General features: G+C 45.5%; 1 protein-coding gene across 2 annotated transcripts in view; it reads right to left on the bottom strand.

Annotated features, from left to right (window-relative positions):
• Positions 1-9,906, bottom strand: part of Ttbk2 (tau tubulin kinase 2) — a 73,471-nt gene extending 63,565 nt beyond the window's left edge. For both annotated transcript variants that reach the window (XM_013010174.1, XM_013010175.1), the window contains exon 1: positions 9,513-9,906. The gene's annotated coding sequence lies outside the window, so the exon portion shown is untranslated. The remainder of the gene's footprint in view (positions 1-9,512) is intronic.
• Between the last annotated feature and the right edge of the window lie 1,311 nt (positions 9,907-11,217).

The raw sequence follows: 11,217 nt of genomic DNA, 5'->3' as shown, positions 1-11,217 counted from the left end.
ATAAAAATTACTTTATTGGGTCTGGGAAGGTGGCTCAGTGGTAGAGTGCTTGCCTTGCATGCATGAGGCCCTGGGTTCAATTCCTCAGCACCACATAAGCTGAAAAAGCCAGAAGTGGTGTTGTGGCTCAAGTGGCAAAGTGCTAGCCTTGAGCTGAAGAGCTGAGGGACAGCGTCCAGGCCCAGAGTTCAGGCCCTCAGCTCTTCAGCTCAAGGCAAGCACTCTTGAGCCACAGCACCACTTCTGGTTTTCTGGTGGTTAATTAGAGATATCCAGCCCAGGCTGGCTTTGAACTGCAATCCTCAGATCTCAGCCGCCTGAGTAGCTAGGATTACAGGCGTGAGCCACCGGCTCATGGTTGGAAATGATTTTTAGTGTATGAAAAGTGAAAAAATAAAACAGGAAAGGCTGGGCTTGATCTCAATATAAACAAAAAAACCCAGGACCAAGTAAGACAATAAAGAGCATTCCCTAAGGAATATTATCTGAGAAATAAACATATCACTGAAGCAAATTTATCATCATCTAACTCCAGGGACAACTTCACAAAACAGAGATCAATTCTGACTGTTAGGCCCATTATTTCTCCTTTTCCTTCTTATTTCCACTGTAACAATAGTGATTAAGAATTGAAAGCACTAATATATTAACACTAGTAAAGACTTAATTTATCATATTTATCATAGTATTCACAAACTGTTGGGGCACAATAAATGATAGTCATTACTTATGATGTCATTTTATAAGTTACTTAACAGGAGGAATAGTCACAGCTACAGACATAATCTAATCCAAAATAGTCCCTGGCTTGTTTAGATTAAGGGAAATGGGCATCTTTGTATGATCACTGCATTTAAATCTGATTTCCAGAAAAGAAACTTTAATGATTACTTATCAAATTTACATAAAAATGTTTTTGGCAGTATGACAAAATTATTTTTCTACAGCTATGATCACTACTTCTAGTATTGTTATAATTTTGCTTTTAAAGTAAGTAGAAAATTAGTTGATCAGAAAAGAATAAAAATAGCTGGGCACTAATGGCCAATAATTCTAACAACTTAGGAGGCTGAGATCTGAGGATCACAGTTTGAAGCCAGTCTGGGCAGAAAAGTCTATGAGACTCATCTCCAATTAAACAGTAAGAAGCCAGAAACGGAGATATGGCCCAAGTGGTAGAGTGCTGCTATCCTTGAGCAAAAAAGCTCAGGGATAGCACCCAGACCCTGAGTTCAAGTCCAAATAACAGTATTTTTTAAAAATGGAAGTAAAAAGAATAAGGTCTTCAAAAAACAAAAGAAAGAAAAAGAAGTTCTTAAAAAGCTACTTTGGGGGTTTCTGTTGTTATTTTCTGGTGCCAGAGACTGAACCCAGGGTTTTATGCATTCTATCACTGAACTGCATCCCCAGTGAAAATGCTGAGAAAAAAGAACACATAGACTTGAAACACATGAATCAATTGAGACTGCAAAAAATGAAGAGAATGTGAATTATAGCTCAGCATAGCATGTCCAGTGCCACAAAACAAACAAACAAACAAAAAACAAAAACAAGAAGTGCATCAACTTCATTCTGATTCAGGAGGCAAAGCACTTCAGAGAAAAAGTTCATTTAGGAGATGATCTGAAGCAATATCTTCCTTTATCCATGAGATGCAAGCTAGATAATTCATGAAATAAACAGCACAGATTTTATAAACGTCATGTATGGTTTATATAAGTTTCTGTTCTTTAACAAAAAAAATAAGAAAAGTTATTTTTAGTCATGATTTTAATCTCAAAGAGTATGATGCCAGAATTAATCATCAAAAAAGTTCATGGTGTATTTAAAAGTGAGGAAATATACTTGAAGCTTTATTTAGGGCATAGTGGGGAATGACTACTCTTTAAGATTTAAACACACCCACCACTGTACTGGCGAGGATAGTGTAAAAGGAAGAAAAGTTACCCTCCCACCTTAGGCAACTAGAAAAACAGACAAAATTCATGAAACAACTGATTTCAGTCATTGAACAACAGGCAGCACAGCACAGGGATGGATGAGAAAGAGAAAGCAGTTCACTGCCTGGGGGAGTTTTCAGGGTGAGGACTGGGAATGGGGAAACACAAACAGAGCCCATATGTCTCCATAAGCTGAGGAAAAGTTAAGAGGCCAAGGAAGCTAGAGTTTACCACAGGTAGAAGATTGGAGAGGAGAAAAGTTGGAAATCTACAGAGGGTTCTCCTTGAAACTAGAGGAGTGATCAGCATGTGTTGAAATCAAGCAGTCAAGACCAGGTAGAATAGTCTTGATGCTTACACACCTGCATACCCAAGTGCTACAGCAAAAAAATAATACTGGGAAGAAGGAGCAGGAGGAGGAGCAGGAGCAGCAGCTGCTGCTGCTTATGGCTCACACCTGTAATCCTAGTTACTCAGGAGGCTGAGATCCAAGGATAGCAGTTTGAAGCCAGCCAGGGCAAGAAAGTTGGTGAGACTTTTATCTTCAATTAGCCACCCAAAAGCTGAAGTGGAGCTATGATTCAAGTGGTAGAGCACTAGCATTTTTTGCTCAGGGACAGTGCCTAGCCCTGAATTCAAGCCTCAGGAATAGTGGCAAAAGACAAAAAAGAGAAGAAAAAATTTTAAATATTCATAGCCTTGAAGTCCTGAAACTTTTTTTTTTTTTTTGGTTAGTTGTAGGGCCTGAACTCTGGGCCTGGGTGCTGTCCCTCAGCTCTTCAGCTCAAGGCGAGTGCTCTACTACTTGAGCCACAGCGACAATTCTGTTTTTCTGGTGGTTAATTGGAGACTTTCCTGCCCAAGCTGGCTTTGAACTGTGATCCTCAGATCTCAGCCTCTGAAGTAGCTAGGATTACAGGTGTGAGCCACCGGCGCCCGGCTTCTGAAACTATTTTCAATTAACTGTATCCTAAAGCAACTTCCAAAAATATTTTTTAAAATACTTAAAAAAAGAAAACCAAATACACAACATTGTAAAATTACATCTGACAATAAAAAATGACCAGTGAGGGGGGGAAGGGGGGGAAGGACAAGGATTGGGATTGGGGGGGGGGGGGGGAGGCTGGGAAGGGATGTGAAGGGTAAACCAAAGGAGGAGGCTGCAATGCTTGGTAAGAAATGTACGCATTATCCTGCCCATGTAATTGTAACCCCTCTGTACAGTATGTTCACAAATTAAATTAAATTAAATTAAAAAAAATGACCAGTGATAGACACCATCCCACAGGCTGGGGGTCGGAGTGTAAAGGAGGGTTTTCCCTCCTTACAGCTTTCTCTCTCTGCTTCCCGACCGCCATTTGGTGAACTGCTCAGACCCCCCACCCCCAACCAGGTACCTCAGATGTATCAAAGACTGAAACCTCTAAAACCATGGACCAAAACAAGGCTACCCTTTCCTGAGTTGTTTATTATGTGAAAGTATTTTGTCACAGTGATGATGTCTAACACAAAAAAATCGAGCCAGGAAAGTGAGGTCACTGCTCTATTTGCCCATGTGGTTTGGCAGCCTTTGAAGCAGTTTTCTGGAGGAGTTTGGAGGAGTGGACTAGAGAAAGCCTAAAATGGAGCAAGCAGAAGCTAACGGGTGGTTTTGGTGGGAGCTCAGAAGACTAGAGACTATTTTCATGAAGTTTCAAATGCGAACAAGGACTCTCTCAGGAATTGGCCTATAGCTCATCCATTGACATTCAGCAAAGAACCTGTCATGTGTGCTACCAGGAGCCCTGGATGCACAACATAGAGCGGCCCATATAATGTTTGCCCTACTAGGTTTTGGTCTTGCTTTGGTGCCATTCCCACTTGCTATTTTATATTCCTCCCATATGGAATGAGAACCTTGACCATTTGTCATTGTATGCCAGAAGGCTGTAATTTTTTTTTCCTTTTGCAGTACTGGGTATTTGAATCCAGAGCCTTGTATTTGCTAGTCAGATACTCTACCACTTGAGCCATGTTCCCACTTCTATCCTTTTTGAGGTAGAGTCTCAATAACTTTGTCCAGGCTAGCCTCAAATTTGAAATCCTCCTGTATTTGCTTCTAAGGAACTGGGATTATAGGCATGCACCATCACTTCCAGTCTTTAATCTTCTTTTTAACTTTTCAGGGGATTAGCATCTCAAAGAAGACTTTGAATGTGGACTTCTGAACAATGTTCAAACTTTTATGGGACTCATGGAGACAGACTGAATGCCTTCTGGATTATGAGATGGACACAGCCTTTCTGGGACCAGGGATAAAATGTAACAGTATAAAGACATGTGTTTGCTGTGAATTTAACAAGGGCTAGACTTGTCAATGGGTATTCTTGATTGTCAAGTTGTTTGGCTCAAGATTAATAAAGGAGACTGAGATCTGAGAATTGCAGCTCAAAGCAAGCATGGGAAGACAAATTCAAGAAACTCATCTCCATTTAACTAGCAAAAAGCTGGAAGCTGAGATGTGGTTTAAAGTGGTAGAGTGATGAAAAAGCTAAGGTATAGTGTGGAAGGCCTTGAGTTCAAGCCAATACTAACACGCGTGCGTGCACGCGTGCGCACATTCACACAATCAATAAAGCATACTTCTCTGTATGTGTACATACAAATATTTTTCAGAGAGGATTAACAAAGCAGAAAATTTCATTCCCCATTGCTGCTTTATTAGTCACTGAAAAATGTGATAAAACTATTTTTTCGAGATAGTTTAGAAATGGAGGTAGTACTAGACCAAGGTGGGGGGTGGGGGAGGAGATAGAGCTGGGAAGGTGGCTCAGTGGTTGAGTGCTTGCCTTGAATGTATGAGGCCCTGGGTCGATTCCTCAGCACCACAAAAGCAGAAAGAAAAAAGCTGGAAGTGGGGCCGTGGCTCAAGTGATAGAGTGCTAGCCTTGAGCTGAAGAGCTGAGGGACAGCGCTCAGGCCCAGACTTCAGGCTCCACGACCGGACCCCCCCCCCCAAAAAAAAATAAATTGTTAGTCCAATCTTGATAGGTCACCAGAGAAAGCCAATAAACTACTTTCTACCTCCCATTTTTAAGGACACATGATTATAGATCCAGATTATTTTTCAAAGAACAGTTAACTTTTTACATTGGGGAATTTTACCCCTAATGAAGTGAAAACAAATTTTTTAATGTAATTTTAAAGACTACACTCATTTGCCTGATATAAGCAGCTCATGACTATAATCCTAGCCATGCAGGAGGCTGAGATCCGAGAACTGTAATTCGAAGCAAGTCTGGGCAGGAAAGCCTGTGAGACTATTGTCTCCAATTCACCACTAAAATTGAATCCAGAAATGAAGCTGTGGCTTAAGTTGCAGAGTGCTAGCCTTGAGAAAAAAAGCTCAGGGACGCTCAGGGACAGTGCCCCAGCTCTGAGTTCAAGCCCCAGGACTGGCACACACATTAAAAAAATGTTCACCAAAGTTTACCATAATTTGTCTTAAAAGCACTGTATATTTTCAGTGGAAAATGTTCTGTTCTCTGAAGCTTTGGGGTAAAACTGCTACTACTATCACTATTATTTACAATATACTGGCTGCCAACAGCAACAGCAAGAAGAAAACGAAGTAAAATAGCATTAAAAGTGTTTCATTTCAAAACTGTAAAAACTGAAGATACCCATCTAGGTTGGTTCCATAGCTTAGCTGTAGTAAATAATGCTGCAATGAAAATGGTGGTGCTGGTAGCTTTAGTATGGCCTCATTTGAGGTCATTTGGGTAAATGCCCAGGAGTGGGATTGCTGGGTCATAGGGGAGCTCTATGCTTAGTCTTTTGAGGATCCTCTATACTGCTTTTCAGAGTAGTTGAACAAGTTTACATTCCCACTAACAGTGTATTAGTGTTTTCTTTTGGCCACATCCCCACCAGCATCTGTTGTTATTAGATTTCTTGATAATGGCCATTTTAACTGGGGTAAGGTGGAATCTCAATGCTGTTTTGATTTGTATTTCTTTTATCGCCAGAGATGTTGAGCAGATCTTATTTGAAGTTGAGCCTTTCTTATTTCCTCTTCAGGAAAGTCTCTCTTTAAGTCTTTAGCCTACTTGTTAATGGGATGGTTATTTCTTTGACGATTTGTTTTGTAGGGTTTAATTTTTTGAGTTCTAAGTATATCTTAGATATGAGGCCCTTTTCTGTTGTATGGCTAGTGAAGATCTTCACCCCATCTATGGGCTTTCTATTTATCTTGGTAGCTATGTCCCTTGCCATGCAGAAGCTCTGCAGTTTAATGCAATCCCATTTATCTAACCTTTTTTTTTTTTTTTTTTTTGCCAATCCTGGGGCTTGAACTCAGGGCCTGAGCACTGTCCCTGAGCTTCTTTTTGCTCAAGGCTAGGGCTTGCAGTTATTTCTATTTTGTCCTTTGTCTTATATATAAGCTTATTTGACCCGTGGAAGGGTCAATGCAACAATGATACTCACTAGACACTATGTTGAAAATGAACTTTATAACTTGGGAGGGGGGGAGTAGGGAGTGGTAAGTGGGAAAAAAATGAGAAAGGGGGGTAACTGTTTAAAAAGAAATGTACTCATTACCTTACTTATTTAACTGTAAGCCCCCTGTTCATCACTTTTACAATAAATGAATAAATAAAACAACAAAAATCACATGGTATGCACATTTATATGTGTATATACAAATATAGACTAGAGGTGGAGCTCTAATGGATTTACCTAGCAGGCACAAGGCTGGGTCAATCCCCAGTACTGAAAAATTACTTTAAAAAAAAAAAGGAGAGAAAGAAAGAGCAAAAATCAAGAGATTCCTAGAGTAATTGTTAGTAACATGACCTCAAACTGAAAAGGCTGCTGGTCACATTATCTATAGAAGAACTTCTCCTATGGGACCTTAAAGTGAGAAAGGAAGCTATATTCCATTACTATTTCCATTAATACTCCAAGTTTATTTTATTTTGGTGATCAGTCCATTTCACACTTGTTCATAATGGCTACTGAATATTTCCCGTAATCTGTTTTGAAAGCAGCAAATCTACTGTCTCACAGTCTCTGAGGCTTTAGAATCTGAAGGTAGACAGGTGTGGTTGCTCACCCTAATAATCCCAGCTACTCAGGAGGCAAGAGATTGGGAGGCTCAAGGCCAGGCTGGGAAAAAAGCAAGACCTCATATCTCAACAATAAACTGAGCACAGTGTTTTACATCTGTAATCCTAGCTATCCCAGACCCCTCAGTTCAAACCATAGCACTGTTAAAAAAAATTGGAAGTATTTTAGCTTGGTAGTTTTAGCTAAAGGTAACCCATAATTTGAAATTAAGATGTCATCTGAATAAATTATTATGGCTAGTACAAGGGCTTGAACTCAGGGCCTGCACATCATCCCTTACCTTTCTTGCTCAAGATTAGAGTTCTATGCTTGAGCCAAACTTCCACTTACAGGTTTTTTTGTTGTTGTTGTTGTTGTTGTTTTTGGTATTCAGTTGTAGATAAGAATCTTAGGGTCCCTCTTACCTGTGCTGGCTTTGATCCTCAGATCTCAGCCTCCTAAGTAGCTAGGATTACAGGCATAAGTAACTGGCACTCAGCCCAATAAACTATTTTTTAAAACTGTAAAACATACAAAGAATTCAATTCCCTGCCCATCACCAAAGTGAGTTTTAAATTCTATGATCATGACTATGATATTCATTTACTTTGAAAAACCAACAGCCATGCCTTTCATATTTTGATGTAAAATGCCCTCAAAATTGTCTAATTTATACAAATTTCACTACTAACACTACATTTTAAAGAAGTTCTATATAATTGAGTTCAATTTGCCTGACTTTCCTGAGGTATTAAAATAATCAGTACTTAAAAGCGAAAAGAAGACATAAAATCTGAAGTCATGTTTAATAGAGAATTGACTAAATTATGTATGAATCATAGTACAAGATAATCAGCAAGATATAGTATTCTTAGCTCCCTACTCATGATCAAATTTGCTTCAATTTGATATTATAAATTAAATTATGGAAGCAATGGGCTTTTTTGTGGTATGGGGGTTTGAACTCAGGGCCCCAAGCTTGCCAGGCAGGCACTCTACTGCTGAGCACACCTGCAGCTTTATTTATGTGTCCAAACTCTAAGAGAAAAAGAGCGCTTCCTAACACTGGACCATATGGAAAAACTTTCCTTTGTAATTATGCTTCCAGCATCCAGTGTGAAGACATCTCATACAGGAAATACAAACCTCCAAACTAAAGAGTCCTTTCAATGTTTTTCTAATTTGTATGGATCACTATATACCACCCTAAGTCCACATACTTACTCATCATTGGAAACATTCTCCAAGATTAATCATATTGTTATATCTGTTATCACTATGGCTTTAGTTAAAAAGAGGGAACATTTCACATTCTGTCCCCTAAATGAACTCTTCCTAGCCAAACACACACACACACACACACACACACACACACACACACAGTGTCTGTTCTAGTAAACCCAGTGCTTCAATACCAACACAACTACCAATGGCTCACAGTGTCAAACACTGTAACCAAACTGTGTGTCTATGTGGTGTACACACACACACACACACACACACACACACACAGATATGCCCATTTGTAACCTAACTACTGAATATCCAATTACTTCCGCATCATACAGAGGCTACAATCACTCACGGTTATGACGACAATAATGAAATAAAATAAAAACCCACCCTCTTCAATATTCAAAGCAAGCACCGTGTCCGGAGCAGGGGAGGCAGGCGGCCCGTCAGCACCGGCGCTGCGGCCGCCCAGCAACTTTCATTCGGAAGCAGGGTACGACTCAATGTCATTTTTTTTCCCTCCCCCTCTGCCTGCCTGCAGCCCCGACGGACACAAAATAAACTTCACTGTAGGTAGGGCAAGGTGTCCGGGCACCCCGATTCTGACGGCGCGGAGTGGGGGGGCATCTTTTGTTCCCCCCACACACTCCCCACCCCACCCCGGGCACCCCAGCTTATCAACACCATCATCTCTAGTCAACGCCAGAAATTTCCCTGGGGGCCCTGACACTTGGGCACCCCAAGTAACTAACCGCCCCCCCCACACCCCGACGTTGGCGGGCACAGCTGAGGGGAGGGGCTCCACAGGCCCCCACACACGAGGGTGTGTGTGTGTGTGTGTGTGGTGGGGGTGTGTGGGGGGGAATGAAAGAAACCGCTCCTACTTCGGAATCCCCCCCCCACCCCCGGGCCTTTTGAAGAACCTTCGGCGGCGTTCGGTCCCCCCCCCCCGGGTGACGAGAGCGGCGTGAGGAGCACAGGTGATATGTGGGTCACCCACAGACGCAGCTCCGTGACCCTCCCGAGTTCGGCCTGGGGTGGGGGTGGGGCGTCGGGGGGAGGACGCCCTCCGAGGCGAAGGGGGGCCGGGTCTACCCAGGGCGTGGGCAGCGACCTACGACCCCCCCCACACACACCTTCCTCGTCAGGCGAGGGGTGGGGGGGCGCGGTCGGGCTGGAGGGACCCCCTTCCCCCCAGCTGCGCCCTGGGGTTCGGTGGGGGACAGGAGATGAGGGGGGGGTGTGTCCTACCTGGGCCGCGGCGGACGTAGAGATTTGGGGTGGAGGGCCCGGGCCCTCAGGGGACGCCCCTCGGCAGGCGGGAGCGCCGCCGCCGCCTGCCCATCCCCCGCCGCCCACTGCGGCGGGACCCGAGCGCGGCTTCCGAGGGCCGGCCGGCCGCCGAGTCCCCTCGGGTACGGTCCGCGTCTACTGGCGGTGGCGGCGGCGGCTGCTGCTGCCGTTCCTGCCGCCGCTGCTGCTGCTGGGGCTGCTGCAGGCCGCCCCCGGCCGCTGCTCTTGTGTCAGCCTCTGCTCCTCCTCCTCTTCCTCCTCCTCCTGCCGCCGCCGCCGCCTCGTCCCCACCGCTCCCATCGCCGCTGCGGCGACTACTGCAGCGCCCGCTGACCCGACCCGACGTTATTCTCCCCCCTCCCACCCCCCCCTCCTTCGCAACCCGGCACAGCCTAGCCCACCTGCCTCGCCAGTGGGCACGCCCACCGCTCCAACTCGGATGCCGATTGGACAGCGCGGTCCGAGGCTGCAGCGTCGGTTGGCTGAGCCCATTGCCTATCACGAGGAAGGGAGGGGGGGTGGAGAATCAAGCAGAAGAGCGTCTCCGCCTCTCCACACCACCCCCCCCCTCCCACCGGAGACTTGCCGCTATCTTCAGGTTTGCCTGAGAGGGCGAGTTACCGGGAAAGGAGCATCACAATGGCAACGCGCGTGCGTGCGGAGGATGCGCGCGGGGGATTCTGGGCCTGGTAGTTCCAGTCGGCGCCGCAACCGCCCGCCGAGGAGGAGGCGGAGAGACTGGCCGGGCGCGCGGAGGTGTTCTCTCCGGCTTCGGCGGCGGTTAACTCCGTTACGGAGGCATGGTTGTGACCTCCGAGGTTGGGATTTGGGGCGGGGGGCGGGGGAGGGAAGAAAGTCGGAACGGCTTCGTCACGTGGGGGCTTTACCACTCGGAGGCGGTCGCACGGAAAGGCCCCGACTGGTAAATAGATGCCGGGTGGCGGTCGACGGTCTCCTCGGAACCGGGGTGAGGAGGGCGGGGGATGCGGTGGGGGATCGGCGCCGTCCCCGAAGCTGATCCCCGCGAGATGTGGGGGAGAGGCCCACCGGGGTGCGGGGCGGGGGTGGACCGGCGCCCCGGAGGCACCGGAAGAACCGGACTCCGCTGTCCGGACCCCGAGCGTCAGCGAGCCGACGCGCCGCGGCCCGGCGCGGGGGTCCCGGCCGAACACCCCGGAGGGCCGAGCCGGCGAGGTTAGGTACTGGGTGTGAGGCTTTGTATTTAGTTATCAGCCGTGCGTGTGTGTGTGTGCGCGTGTGAAAAAGTAAGCCAAGTCAGCTTCCAGAAAAGTCGCCCAATGGCCCTGGCTCTTTCGAGATCCCGAATTAACCGGGACTCCGAGGAGTTTTTCATGGAGCTAATGGATGCAAGGGATTCTCTCCCTCTCTCCCTCCCTCTTTCCCTCCTCCTCTCCCCCCCCCTCCTCTCTCTTTCCTCTCAAATGACATTATCGTTAAAGCTGATTCCTAGTAGAAAATGTGCATTCCTATATCCATTCCTTCAGAACTGTTTTCTTCAGGAAATGCCGCCGCATCTTGGCTTTTTTTTTTTTTAGGCGCCTCTGTCAGGTCCATGTTCTTGGAGAAAAATGGATGAAATTTACATGAAAGGTAATTGATGATACAGCTCCTGTTGTCCAAACGCAAAGAAGTTGCCAAATTG

Source organism: Dipodomys ordii, unplaced genomic scaffold (assembly GCF_000151885.1).
Source record: "Dipodomys ordii isolate 6190 unplaced genomic scaffold, Dord_2.0 Scaffold11, whole genome shotgun sequence".
Lineage (NCBI taxonomy): Eukaryota > Metazoa > Chordata > Mammalia > Rodentia > Heteromyidae > Dipodomys > Dipodomys ordii.
The sequence above is the reverse complement of the archived record's forward strand: the minus strand, read 5'-3'. Positions and strand labels throughout refer to the sequence as shown.